Source organism: Balaenoptera acutorostrata, chromosome 10, assembly GCF_949987535.1.
Source record: "Balaenoptera acutorostrata chromosome 10, mBalAcu1.1, whole genome shotgun sequence".
Classification (NCBI taxonomy): domain Eukaryota; kingdom Metazoa; phylum Chordata; class Mammalia; order Artiodactyla; family Balaenopteridae; genus Balaenoptera; species Balaenoptera acutorostrata.
Window position 1 is genome coordinate 15855431 of NC_080073.1, and position 14426 is coordinate 15869856.

The window sequence follows — 14426 nt, forward strand, 5'->3', positions numbered from 1 at the left end:
AACTCAGGTACACCTGCACAGAACACTGATTACTTCACCATTTTCTTGCCTCCAACCATCCCTCCCCATGCCTAAGACCACCCTGCTTCTTTATCCCATAAATATCCCAAGCCCTTCACCTTTGAGGACCCTTGTTCTCCCCTCTCCTCACTTGTCTGCCTCATGAATAAACCCTCTGTCTGTGACAAACCTTGGGGACTCAGCGTTTGGCTTGCTGCACGTCGGGGAAACAAACCTCATTCAGTAACAAGTAGAGCAGAGGTTTCCAGTTTAGAACAAGCTGTATTCTCCAGGGCATCAGTCCCTACTCCTCCCTATCATCTTATACCGCTCCTGACGCTCACCCCTTAGCACTTAAATGTGTGATTCATGCCCTGTAACTACTGCAGATCTTGGTTGTGAATATACTTAAGCTATTAAAACTCTCACGCTAAATTATTGACTTGAAGAAGTTGTGAAGAATACATATTGTTCAATACCTTTGTATTAAAATATTAAACACTGAATTATACTCCATCAATAGTGGTACTTTCCATTATTATCATTTTATTCAAAATTTATTTTTCCTTCTAAATTTGATTTAGGTCTTTTAGAGCCGATTCTTTGTGTCTCACATTTTAAAATAATTATTCTATTCTTTGTATTTCAAATTTGACAGATACATTAAAAATCAAAGAGACATATAGGTTTTAAGGCTGGAATGTTGCTTCAGTATCATTCAGCTCCAATGTATATATTTTACAAGTAAGAAATCTTAATAAATGTGTGACCTTTTGAGGGCACACAGGTAGTGAATATGATATTCAAGCATGGACTATGATTGCCCAACCTCAGTAAACGCTCAACTTTAGTAGCAACTGGCATTACCTATTCCATGATGCTTCACGAGGGAGAAAAAAAATACCGTTTTCTGAATATAAGAAGTTTCTCCCATTCTCTCCCCCATCTCCCTCCCTTTTTTCTATCTTTTCTTCTTCCTTCCCCCCCTTTCTTCTCTCCCCTCCCTCTCTTCCTCCTTCATCCCCATTTTAAAGACCCAATATTTAATTCTTACCTCCAAGTAAACTAAACATCATGCTAAACAGATAACATTTCAGTGGAGAGCAGTATTGGGTGATATTTGTATGCAATTTTGTTTCATTAGGCTTGTATTATGCAGTACTGGACCTTCTTTTTGTACAATGATCAAAGGTAAAAACATGGGTTGTGTCCAGACCAGCTAGCTGAGAGGCAGAACTAAGTGACCAAACCACTGTGGGATTTAACAGCTTAGCTCATCGTTCAGATGATTCACATTTATTTCTGGAAAACAAATTCAGTACAATTAATTTAATAAGTAAAAAAGGGGGCAGACAGAATGGTTTCTCAAACTGTCACAAACCAGATTTCCAACAAGCTGGTGGTTGCAGAGCTGCTGAGACCTCATGGAAAAGTCCGGGAAAAATAATTTCATTTTAAAACCATTTTGGCTTTCCTAATCTTGTTTGTTTCTTATTGCTCTTCTCCCTTATTTTATTAGTAATGAAATTTATAGGAAAATAAGAGTGTCTCCTTCCGTGGAAAGCTTTTATGTAGATCTCTTCCTTCCACCATCCAATGCATTGAGTCTTTGAGATCAACATTTTGAACAAGTGTCACACACTACACCCCAGTGTTGATGAGGTAACTTTTATAAATGACCTCCCTGTCTTGTTTGTTTGGTAAGCTACAGTAGTCTGCAAGTACCCATACATGTATGGATCTCTGCTCTCATACTGGCATGAGAATGTGATTTAGCAAATATTATGGTTTGGGAGGTAGTGATCCCAAATTGGACAGTAATATGCAAATGACTTAAAATGTAAGATGGAAGTGGTTATTTCTAATGGCGTTATACAGACTTATGTCTTCTTTTAAGAATGTAAAGGAGAAGAACCATTTTTGGATATTTCAAAAATTTACCTTTTATATTTTATTTACAGTTTTTGGTGTATTAAACATTGTGTGCACGTATGCAAAAACAGCCCTGCTAAAATTTTAGAATACAGATGAATTCCTAGAATCCCGGGCCCCGCAGCCAGACTGGGGCCCAGGAATCTACATATGTAATTAACATCCCAAGTCATTCTTGTACTCATTTATGCAATTATTCATTTAACAAAATCTTGTGACAAATATTATGCTCTGTGCTTGGTACTATGGATAGACAAAGCCCCTGCTTTTGTAAATTGTTTTAATACATAAATAAAAAGATATAAAGTGCTTGGTAGCCACAAGAGCTATGAATAGAAATCAGATAGGGTAGAGCAATAGCAGGCAAAGATGGATGAGATAGCAAGATGGGATATTCAGGCAAGACCTCTATAATAAGATGTTGCGCATATAAATGGCTCAAGGACCAAAACCGGCGAAAAACTTCCTTTGAACAGGCTAAGTAAAAATAAAACTGATGTCTTGCTTTTCAGCTTACACATGGTGTCAGATATTTCCTACGTCTTCAAATGTCTAATTTCTCTTGGGACTTAACGGTTTACTCTTATTTCCCTGCAATTCCTATTTCCTGCTACACACACACAACACAAATCACACATATTTTTATTAGAAAGACATTGGCATAAGTTTAAAACAAAGAAGATGTGGCGCAATTGTAGTATTTAAAAAAAAAGACAGTTAATGAATGCTGTGATAAAATTGCCAAAAAGTTGGTAATCCTAGGATATAGTAAAAGAAATTTGGTATCTAGAATAAAGAATGTGATTGTCACAATTTACTTTTTTCCCCTAAAGGAACACCTAGACATTTTTATCCAGGCTTAGGTGCTTAAATTTAAAATTGATTCAGACATACAGCTTATTCAGAGGTGAGCTCCCAAGGTGGGAGGTGGGATGGACACCACCTCGTGGAAAGAAAGGCTGAAGGAGCTGGGGATGTTTTCTGGGGAAAAAAGATAACTCAAGTGAGACATAAAACCTCTCTTCAAACATCTGAGTGTCACAGAAAAGGAATTCGATTTTGTTTTCTAGGGGCCCAATGGGCAGAACTGGGAGAAACAAATGAAAATTCCTGGGAGAGAGATTCGAGGCTTGGAGTTACACAAACATGGATTTGGAAGCCTCAGGAAGGAGCCCTCTTATCAGAGGAGGTGAAGTAGAGGTTGATGACCGTGTATGGGAATGGTAATGCAAACGCCTTCACGCCCCAAAAGAATGGTTGAATTAAAGGACAGCTGAGGTCCTGCTGACTCCTATGACGCATGACTCAGAATTCCATGACTCATAATAGTAGGACTGACTGCCCAATGAAACAATAGTCCCTCTTACTCTCACAGGCCTCTCAAACCAGAAGGCATGTTGGTGCTGCCTGGACAGATACCCGTGTGAGAAGAACTGAACAGCTGAAGTTGATGCAGTTGACCTTTAAAAGGGCCCTACGTGTCCTTCCAGGGCTTGTCCACCCCCTTTTGGGGGCCGCCCTCTCCCAGCATCCATTGTCATCTCCCACGTGGCCCCAAAGACATACAAACACATCCCCAGAACATGCTGCCTCTTTCGGAACCACTCAGCCTGGGGTTCCCCAAGAGTCTATCTTCCTCAAGGGGAGATATCAAACTAACAAAATAAACAAATTCAATGTTTCTCAAGCCATTCAAGTGATACATTCATGATTTTTTTCATATGCGTGCATTACTTGCACTTATTTTTAATTGACTTACTTTTCTATTTAGATTAAAATATCTTAAGATAATATGTTCTCTCACTACTACAGAATGGGAAATCAGCACCACATCCCATAAAAATAAATACACTGAAACCTAAACAATTAAATTCTAAGCAGACATTGTGACCAGCTGAATCTTGGATTTTGGAGTCTGGTCTCTTTTTATGAGAAAGAGATGGTAGAAAGTGTTAAAAATTTATAAAATCATGCAAGCACAAAACTAGTTTTTGACTTAATCCAAAGTATCAAAAGAGAATGAAAAAGGAAAAGTATTTCATTTATATGTCTGCTATTTAATTATACTTAATCTTAGATTATCTATGATTATTTTATACTCCATCAGTGGTACTCATCCCATAACTAATCAAAGCTAATACCCCCATGTTAGAGAAGACATGAAGCCTTAACCTCTAAAATTACCCAGGTGGACAAAACTTTAAGGTGAGAATGCCAGGCACCATGGAAAATCCATGGAGAGATCTTTAATCACCTACATATTAAGTCCTCCCTTGAACTGGAATTTCCATGTAAGGACAAACACAGACACAGGCAGGACTCAGTTCTTGTTTCTAATGTAGTTCCCTTTTGCCTAGATACCAGGGCCGACAATACAAGGTTGTCCAGTCCAAGTCGTTCACTCATTCAATCATCCCAAAAATATACTGGGCAACCACCATATGCCAGCTGTTCTTCTAGGCACTGGGAATACAGCACTTAAAAGACAGATGAGGTTCCTGGCCTCACCTCCGAATCTGCCTGGGAACTGAGGACATTTCTTCCTTTGTCTACTCTCACACTCTCACCTTAATTCCTGGGATCTATGGTCTCATTTCTGAAAGGACAGGGAAGTAATTAGAACTATACAGCAGCATTCATCAATACTGCTTTTGCTTCTTCACTTTCTTTGGGCTTCTGCTTAGAACTAAAAACATGTTAAACAAAGTAAGAGAGTTCCATGCCTCGGTTTGTGTGTATGCATGACAGAGAGAAGAAACTACAAAAGAGAAGCGATATTCATGAATGCAGTTTAAAAATACAGTAGAACTTTGATTAAGTATTCTATATCCTGGTCCTTTATTAAATCTCCAAATATATGTATATCACCAGAGCATGTCATTTCACCCATTACACAGTAAAGCAGAGCTTCTCCTTTTGAGTGATGTACAGCCGTTGTACAACTCGAAGGAAGAACTCTGCATAGAATACAAATGAATGGTATTCCCTGAAGTTGTACAAGGCAGCATTCTTGCTTTGGATGTAGGGAAGAAGGCCTTACTTAGGGCAGTGGTTTTTCCACCAGGGGTGATTTTGTACCTTCCTTATAGATATTTTAACAGACTAATGCTTCTCAACGCTACTTGTCAACTAAAATCATGGGTAGAGGTTGAAAAGAGCACCCACACCCACCACAACAAGAAATAGCTATCTGGGCTTCACCTACAAAGTTGGAATGGCTGCCCAGAGAGCCTTAGATCTAAAAAGTGCCACAGGAAATTATGATAGGCAGTCAAAGGTGAGAACTACTGTGCTAGGTTGCCAGGAAACACTGGGGGAAATCAACGCAAGAAGATACAGCTTGCAGCATATACATGAATCATTTATCTCTGCAGTTTCCATATTTCAGATACTAAGCTTCTTCCACCAGGCACTGACACTTGCCCAAAATAAATGAAAACCTTTAGCATTTACACTTTTTCCCAGAGAGTATACCTAAATAATTAGTGTGTGTGTCTGTGTGTGTGTGTGCGCATACACACACACACGCCAGTTATCAGATACAAAGATGACATGGTGCCCATCTGTGCCTCTCTGTGACCTAGAAGTTACTGAATTCTAAAGGTCATTTGAATGACCCCACTCGTAAATCAATGTGGTATAAACTATAATCATTTCAAATGTCAGAAAAGGTTTTTATAATCTCATGAAACTCTAGGAAATATTCCCATTGCCTTTAAATCATAGCAACTGGAACTCTAGCCTTTTTAGTGGATAAAGAAAGATATTTCTTAAACTACACACAATTGACTAAGTCACAACTAATAGCTCAAAACATCCCTTTCCCAGAAAACAACTGCTTTTTGAGACTATAATTATAGTAGCAAGCCAGTGAGAAGGTTAAGAATGAAAGGGTCTATAAATAGCATTCTGAAAGAAAACACAAATTCAAGTACAATTTCATAGGGCAGAAATGGGCTCCAAAGGGCGGAGCCATGGTAGCTAGAGATAGGGGGAGGCGAATCCTGGTGCATGAGCAGAAAAAAAGGGTAGAAACAATTGAAAATACAAGTCTAGCTTCTTTGCGTGGCTTACAAGGTCCTGCATGGTCTGGTGCCTGCCACCCTCTCAAGCCTCTCTCCTCCCAGCATCTTGTGTTCTAGCTTTACAACGGTCATTTTTAAGACCCTAGAAACAATCTAGCTCTTTCTCTGCTCAGACTTCAGAGCTATACTTCCCCCGAGCCTGAGGGTCTCAGCCAGCTTTACCTCCTCAGAGAGGCCTCTTCTCTAGCTGGGGACGAATCTTCAGAAGTTACCATAGCACATTTGTTTCCCTGGGAAGCAGACTCTGGTCTATTAATGAGCCATCTGAGATCAATGCATGAGGAAGGGATAGCAAGGAAGTGGAAGTGGACAAAGGGAAAAGCTGAGCTGTGACACAGCATAAAGAGAATCCTCAGCCCACCCTCCAGGGAGTTCTGAAGTGGGCATGATCCTTAGAGCTGTGCTAATTTGGGTTAGGGTCCTGGGTCTTTATCCCTCTACATCAGGCAGTAGATGTCTCCCTGGAAAGGAGACATGACCTTGAGCAAGGGGGTACTCTCTTCATCTGAGGCAATCGTGACCCTGTCTGGGTGCTTACACGTGAGGGCTGGTTGCTGGCAGCACTCCAAGCGACAGACGGAACAGCTGGTTCTCAAAGGCTGATCGGAGTGGAGCGTTACAGAATCTACCACTGTGACTTTATCTCACTGCTCCTCCATTCTCTCATTTGTAAAATGAGGATGATACTAACAATCTCAAAAGATATACAATATCTAACATGATGAATGACTCAACATTAAGTTCTCAATGAATGTTAAATTTGCATCTTTACCTACTCTATTCAGAAAAAAATGTGGATGCAATTTTGACTAGGGAGCATTTTTTCAAAAGACGATTCCTTTCTTTCTCCCTTCATCCACTGACTCACCCAGTATCAACTGAGTGGCTACTAGGTGTTAGGGATTTTCCAATATGCGAGGAAAGAGTGTTGTAGGTTCTTGTCCAAATGGAGTTTACACTTTAGTAACAGGAAGAAAGAAAATAACCATGTAAATAAATAAGTAATAGAACACTGTTAGGAGTAATAAATGTTAACTGAAGGTTGAAGAAATGTGTTTCTTAAAAAGCTGTATTATTGGACTCATTAATGAGTCACATAAACCCAAATCAAACTAACTTAATTAAGGGAATTTATTAGCCCACAAACAAAAAACATATAAAAAGCAGAGGGAGAACCAGCACCACGGGCCTCTGAATTCTGCAACCCAAACACCATCAAGCCATCTTGCTTACTCTTACTTCTGTCTTGTTTGTTTGTAGCATCATTCTCTGAGACTAGCTCTGTTATTCCAGCGTGAGTTCAATAAATCCCCAGCGAAGGATCCTGAATATAACCAAACTGGCATTACCTGCCCCATCCTCTAAGACTGTGGTGCTAAGGGAGGATGACTGTATCATAATTCGATAGGTACACAGCCTCATAGCCAGGGCAATAAAAGTCATGTTGTTAATAATTATCGAGGCCTTGCCATGCAGAAAATACAATGCATTTACATAATTGCATCTATTAAAAAATAAATTCTGTAAGTACTATTATCTCCTCTTTACTGAAGAGAAAACCAAAGCTCAAAGAGATTGAGTAACTCACAAAAGCACACATTATTAGTAAGTATTGAAGGTCAAATCCAAACCCACTTCAATCAGATCTCCAAAGCTCATGCTCATAACCACTAGGTAATTAGGCCATGCTAATGTTGGTTACTATATAGTTATATCATAATCAGTGTAATTATTTCATTACCTTAATTAATCCATGCTAATCGGTCTTCCATCCAACATGAAGGCATGATAATTGGACATTCACAAATGAAAAGCATATCCATACCAAGGCCAATAAAATGGGAAATGGCATAAGAAAAAAAGAGCAGAGGAAATCAAGATGAAATACCATTTAATGCTATAATCGTTGAGGCCAATCAGACAATGATTGACCAATTTAACCATATCTAATTCATGTCAGGGGTTTGCATGCTTCCATTAAGTTAGGAGGAATCTATATTACATTGGCAAATCAGTGAAGCACTGTAAAATGTACACTAGTCTAGAAGCTAGGAGATATAAGGTCTAATTCTTATTCAGTAAGTATGAATTTGACTTTGAATGAGTCAACATCTCAGTTTTCTAACCCATAATTTAGGGACAGTAGTCCCTAGGCTGTCTATTTAATATGTTTACTATGTATTCCCTAAGGGTTAAGATAAAGAAAAATAGAAAAGCACTTAGAGTATTTATCACACAAAACATGAGGGTGAGTTTTTAAAATACCAAGTAGAAAAAACATATATCTGGATTCTTTCTTATATCTGTAGCACTAGAAAAAAAGATTAAATGTTTAACATAATACAGACAAAAGTAAACTTTGTAAAGCTGAAACATGAGTAATTTAAGTGAAGCATAAACAGAGTGAAGAAGATGCTCCAATCAAACCAAACACTTATGTACTTAAATAAATAACAAGGTGTAAAATAAATCATTTTCCAGATTTAGAAATGTTATAGAATTTCACTTTGACCAAAGTAATCTTAGAAGTATTCTTATGCATTTTATAAGAAATAAGAAGACACTTTTCTAGAGGTATTTCTACATGTTATGGTGGTTGAAAACTTTGGCCTGAAAGCTCGTTTTTTATCCTTCGATTTTACAGTCCTAGAATTTCAATTTCCAACTCAGCTCGATATTTTTAGTTGGAAAATTAAGTTCATTTTAAAGAGGACTGTAAAAACGTGACAATTACAAAGGGAATGATTTGAGAAACCAACCATAATGGGAAATTAAACATCCTACCGAAATCCTTTAATGGCTTTTTAGCAGAAGAAATATGTGCTATAAAATTTAATCTAAGATAATAGAAACTTCTAAAATGTGGATTATAGAAATGTAAGTAAAGTTGCTAAAAGGTGGAACTGTGCTTCTTTTCAAAATCTACTTCCCTAAAACAATACTTTCCCTAACCTGACAGCATATAGACTTCCCATACCTGGAATGAAATTTCCAGCTTTAGATTTGCCTGAAAAAATCATGGAACCATTAGAACAGGAAGGAAACTTGCAATCTAAATCCAACACCCTCCATTTTATAGAAGTATGACGTTGGAACTCAAAGTAATGAAATGATATGCCTAAAATCACACTACAAACCAGTGCTAGACGTCAAGGTGATGGTGGTGATGATGATGACGATGACAGCTACCACTTACTGAGACAATTCTGTGATGTAAGGGTTATGATCAGAAGCCTAAGGTTCGGAGAGGTGAACTAATTTGTCAAACCCATTCTCTTAATCAGTTTACTATCTACTGCACTGTCCTCTGCCCTGTATCTGGACCCCTTTTCCACCACCACTTCCCTTCCAAGAAAAATGAAAGTGTGTTAATAAAATTCTCTAATCAAATGGATCCTTCTTACCTTCCCTTCTGGCCCAGTTTATTTCCTACCTCTGATCAGGCATCAGTTTCTCAGAGAAGCTCTCTCTGACCTTCATAGGTCAAATCCCCATTTAACTCTCCTTAGTAGCATTGATCAGAGTGGCAATTTCACATTTTTTTGCATGATAATCTGATCAATATGTGTCTACCCTAATAGAGATAAGCTTCATGAGGGTAAAAACTGCCTGTTTTAGTTTGCTGCTGTATCCTCAGCCAAGTGTCTCTTAACAGTTAAACAAAAATAATTGTTGAATAAATTAATTTTTAAAAAATGTTTAATTCCTACATATGAATGAAGCATCCTATATTAGACAACTGTAAAGTGATTTATAAGATTTATTTTGCTTTTACTGCCATTTTACATGTGGCACAGGTTTAAAATGTTGAAAAATATGTAAAGTATGGGTGACAGGAGAATATAATGTATAGAGATATTGTACACAGTTAAGGAACTTGTTATACTCACAACACGGAGTGAAATACCAAAAATCACATAAGGGTTGATTAACCGGTTAACAAGCAGTTAACAATTAGCATGGTAACATGGACTGAAGTCTCTGACCCAGTCCAAACTCAAAAGACAATAGTTACTCAAATATAAAATAATTTGCCTTCTGTTTCCAGTTGTGAAAAGAACCCTGATATAGACAAGAAAGGGCCGCAAATAACAGGAAGCACTGCCTAGAGTCTGTATGCAAGTAAGTTACTTAAGCTAATGGTGTCAGCTACTCTCGATCTCAAAAGCTGACCTCACACGTACTATTAAAAAGAAAAAACAACAAGATTCATTTTCACTTTTCTAATAGTGCGTGCTGTCCTTAAGAAGGGGAGATTATACTGTTCAGCGTTCTTAGAGAGCTTTGATGCATTTCTCCTTCTCCCTCCTTCTCTTGCTTTTTTTAGGGCAGGGAATGTTGTGGCGTCTGTGGAGGCCCCAATCTTTGATCTCTGTGCGTAAGGCTTCTTTCCATGGCAGCGTCATTTATGACAGGCTAAATTAGCCTTTGATCAGAGGCTCTGATTTACTTCCTACTTCCCAGCTTCATCACCAGGCTCTCAGATGCGCCTGCCCCTCTGTCCTCCCCAGTTCAGGTGGTGACAGAAGTGATGTATTTCATTGCTTTGCTTCTTCTCCAAGGCCTCAGATATTTGCACACATGTGCAGTTCAACAAAATCTGCTGTTTAGGGGAGATGCCTACGATTTGTCTCACTGTTATACACGGTATTGTTCCCCAACATGGATTGCCTTAGGGCAAAAATGGCATTTTGTTGAGGAAACACAGTTTTCTCTCTTCATTGGATTCTACTCTAAGTCATTTGTTTGCTTGTGCTACATATTTCCATGGACATTTTATTTGTGCAGTAGGTCATGTTGCTACTTGAAAAGTCCTTTTAAATAACAATATAAGATCGATAGTGTCTGTTTATTAAAAAGATCACCCAAGTTTTGCTGGGTTTCAGTGTCTCTTTGTCTTTAATATTTTTATGGTCATTTTACTTCAGTCTTTTCTCTGCAAAGGAATAGCAACATTTTTCCTATTGAAAAAAGGCTCTGCCTTCTGCAATTGCATAGAGAAAATAAGTAAATGATTAGAAAATGGCTAAGAAGACTAAACCCAACCCTATTAAAATCTTACAAACCAACAGACTGGCAATAACAACAAAAACCTGCAAAATGATCACAACGCTTGGCTTTAAAATAAAACTCTTCACACAGTGCTCATTCTACATTCTTCTGATTTTGAGACGCCATTTCCCTAGTGACTTAAAAATCTACCTGTAGCATTTTAACAACATATTTGCATATCTCAGCTTCCCTCTGGAGCCTTACTGCGTTTTCATGCTTTAGAGATCGCATTTATTTGTGTACGTGATTTGAGTAAAAGCAACTGTAATAAGACTCCAGTTGAAACAAACATGTTTTTGGCACCTAGATACCAAAATTATGTGTGCAAACTGGAGGTAATCCAAAGAACAGCCACGAGAATGATGGAGGGAATGAAGTGCTTGGCTAAGGAAGAAATGCAAGGCTTCTGAATGTCTCTAGAGTGGATAAACAACAATAGAGGAACAAAACAGCCCATAAATATTTAAAAGGTGTAAACATCAACTTTTACAGAGGAGAGGAATGATTAATTCTGGGACAAGGGCATGGAGCTAGTTCTGATGCTCTTATATCACAGGAAGGAGAAAAGAAAAGAAAAAGGATACTGTTTAATGTCATCATTTTGGAATATGCAATATTAATTGTGCAGAATATTTTAGCATCCAATGGAATCTTATCGTCTCTGAATGCCCCCTTTCAAGAGATGCTGAAAAATCAACACTTAATTATTCAAAATAGGGGAACTTCTTTCTGAGGAGATCAATTTTACTCAGCTTCCACTTAGGATTTCTTGAGGAGAGCCTTTCATTTTGGGTACGACTCATTCAACAATTCCTCACGCTTTTATTTCAGAATGGTCCTGAAGTGAATTAGCCATAGGCAATGCCAATCCGGGGCCTCTTAGCCAGGTGGGGCTATTAAAGAGAGGAGAGTTAAGGGAACATTAGAATTCATCAGAAACCAAGTTTAAGTGAAACTAGAAACTGCTAGCAAGATTGCCTAGACTATAGGACCCAGAGAAGCAATCTGAGAATTTAGCCCAGTAGGTGTCCAAGGAGTGACCTATCAGGAGAATCTTTCCCTCCCTCTGTTCTTCCTTTTAAATCTCCCCATCCCCTACCTTTATAAAGCATCTAGTGGGTGCTAGGGTCTATGCTCAGTGGTAACAAGGCAAATATATATTTGAACTGGGCCCTGCCCTCAAAGACATATTACTGAGACAAATGTGTAAACAAATAATTGAAACTTAGTGTAAGGTCCGTAAACAGAGAACAGACAGAGGCAGGATCAGCCAAACAAGTTGCATTTGTGCAGTGCATTCATCAGGTTCTCCAGAGAAACAGAACCAATAGGATATATATAGGGATAGAGAAAGACGTATTACAGAAATTGTCTCATGTGATTAAGGAGGCTGAGAAATCCCATTGTCTGCTGTCTGCAAGCTGGAGAACCAGTAAAGCCAGTGGTATAATTCAGTATGATTCCAAAGGCCCAAGAACCAAGAATGCTGATGACTGAGAGCAGAAGATGGGTGTCTCAGGTCAAACAGAGAACAAGTTCACCCCTCCTCTGCCTTCTTATTTTCTTCAAACCCTTGGTGAACTGAATGATACTCACTCAAATTGGTGAGGGTGGTCTTCTTTGTTCAGTCTACTAACACAAATGCTAATCTCCTCTGGAAACCCTTACAGACACACCCAGAAATGATGTTTCATCAGCTATCTGGGCATCCCTTATCCCAGTCAAACTGACATTTAAAATGAACCACCACGTGCAGTAAATGCAGCACACTGCACTGAGAATATTTCAAAAAGGACAGGCTGTTATATCTTGTTCTGCCCAGAGTATGGGAGCCAAGCCGCGATGTAACTGAGCATGCAGAGTGCTCTCTGAGAGGAGACATGGATTTCACTGGAAAATAATCAATACCTTTATGACAACTTCACAGACCAGCAAGCGAAGGCAGCTATAATCTTCTCTCACATAATAGCACTATACCAAGATTTAAAGGAAAATACTACTCTCTCTTACCTCCTCTCAGGACCTGCAGCCTAGTCTTTGATATAAAAGAATATTCACCCAAATCCATAAATCAATAGGAGGAGCTGTGTGTAGACATAAGCACCATCAACCAGTCTCGGCACATGACCCAAGGCGACTCACCATATTTAACAGAGCACATATTCTATTGTGACCTTCTGCTACAAAAATACAGTCTCTATCATTCAATTACTTAAGCCTTCTGTTAAGATGTATGGATAGTATCATCTTCGGATAAAGTATGCATAGGTATGGCAATGATTAAAATGTATAGATAAACCTATGTTAATGTGCTATGCACAAACTCAAGGTCATAGGACCCACCTCCTAGAGAAATGGAAATAAAAAGAAAGATAAACAAATGGGACCTAATGAAACTTCAACGCTTTTGCACAGCAAAGGAGACCATAAACAAGATGAAAAGACAGCCCTCAGAATGGGAGAAAATATTTGCAAATGAAGCAACTGACAAAGGATTAATCTCCAAAATTTACAAGCCGCTCATGCAGCTCAATATCAAAAAAACAAACAACCCAATCCAAAAATGGGCAGAAGACCGAAATAGATACTTCTCCAAAGAAGATACACAGATTGCCAACAAACACATGAAAGGATGCTCAACATCACTAATCATTAGAGAAATTCAAATCAAAACTACCATGAGGTATCACCTCACACCAGTCAGAATGGCCATCATCAAAAAATCTACAAACAATAAATGCTGGAGAAGGTGTGGAGAAAAGGGAACCCTCTTGCACTGTTGGTGGGAATGTAAATTGATACAGCCACCATGGAGAACAGTATGGAAGTTCCTTAAAAAACTAAAGATAGAACTACCATACGACCCAGCAATCCCACTACTCAGCATATACCCTGAGAAAAGCATAATTCAAAAAGAGTCATGTACCACAATGTTCACTGCAGCACTATTTACAATAGGCAGGACATGGAAGCAACCTACGTGTCCATCGACAGATGAGTGGATAAAGAAGATGTGGCACATATATACAATGGAATATTACTCTGCCATAAAAGTAAACAAAATTGAGTTATTTGTAGTGAGGTGGATGGACCTAGAGTCTGTCATACAGAGTGAAGTAAGTCAGAAAGAGAAAAACAAATACCGTATGGTAACGCATATATATGGAATCTAAAAAAAAAAAAAAAGGTTCTGAAGAACCTAGGGGCAGGACAGGAATAAAGATGCAGACATGGAGAATGGACTTGAGGACACAGGGAGGGGGAAGGGTAAGCTGGGATGAAGTGAGAGAGTGGCATTGAGATATATACACTACCAAATGTAAAATAGATAGCTAGTGGGAAGCAGCTGCATAGCAC

The 14426-nt window shown here is 38.6% G+C and overlaps 1 protein-coding gene across 12 annotated transcripts in view; it reads right to left on the minus strand.

The window, feature by feature from the left end:
* Positions 1-14426, minus strand: part of CHL1 (cell adhesion molecule L1 like) — a 207350-nt gene that overhangs the window by 139658 nt on the left and 53266 nt on the right. The window contains exon 3 of one of the 12 annotated variants that reach the window (XM_057555108.1): positions 7759-7782. The exons of the other annotated variants lie outside the window; for them this stretch is intronic. The gene's annotated coding sequence lies outside the window, so the exon portion shown is untranslated. The remainder of the gene's footprint in view (positions 1-7758; positions 7783-14426) is intronic. 12 annotated transcript variants of the gene reach the window in all.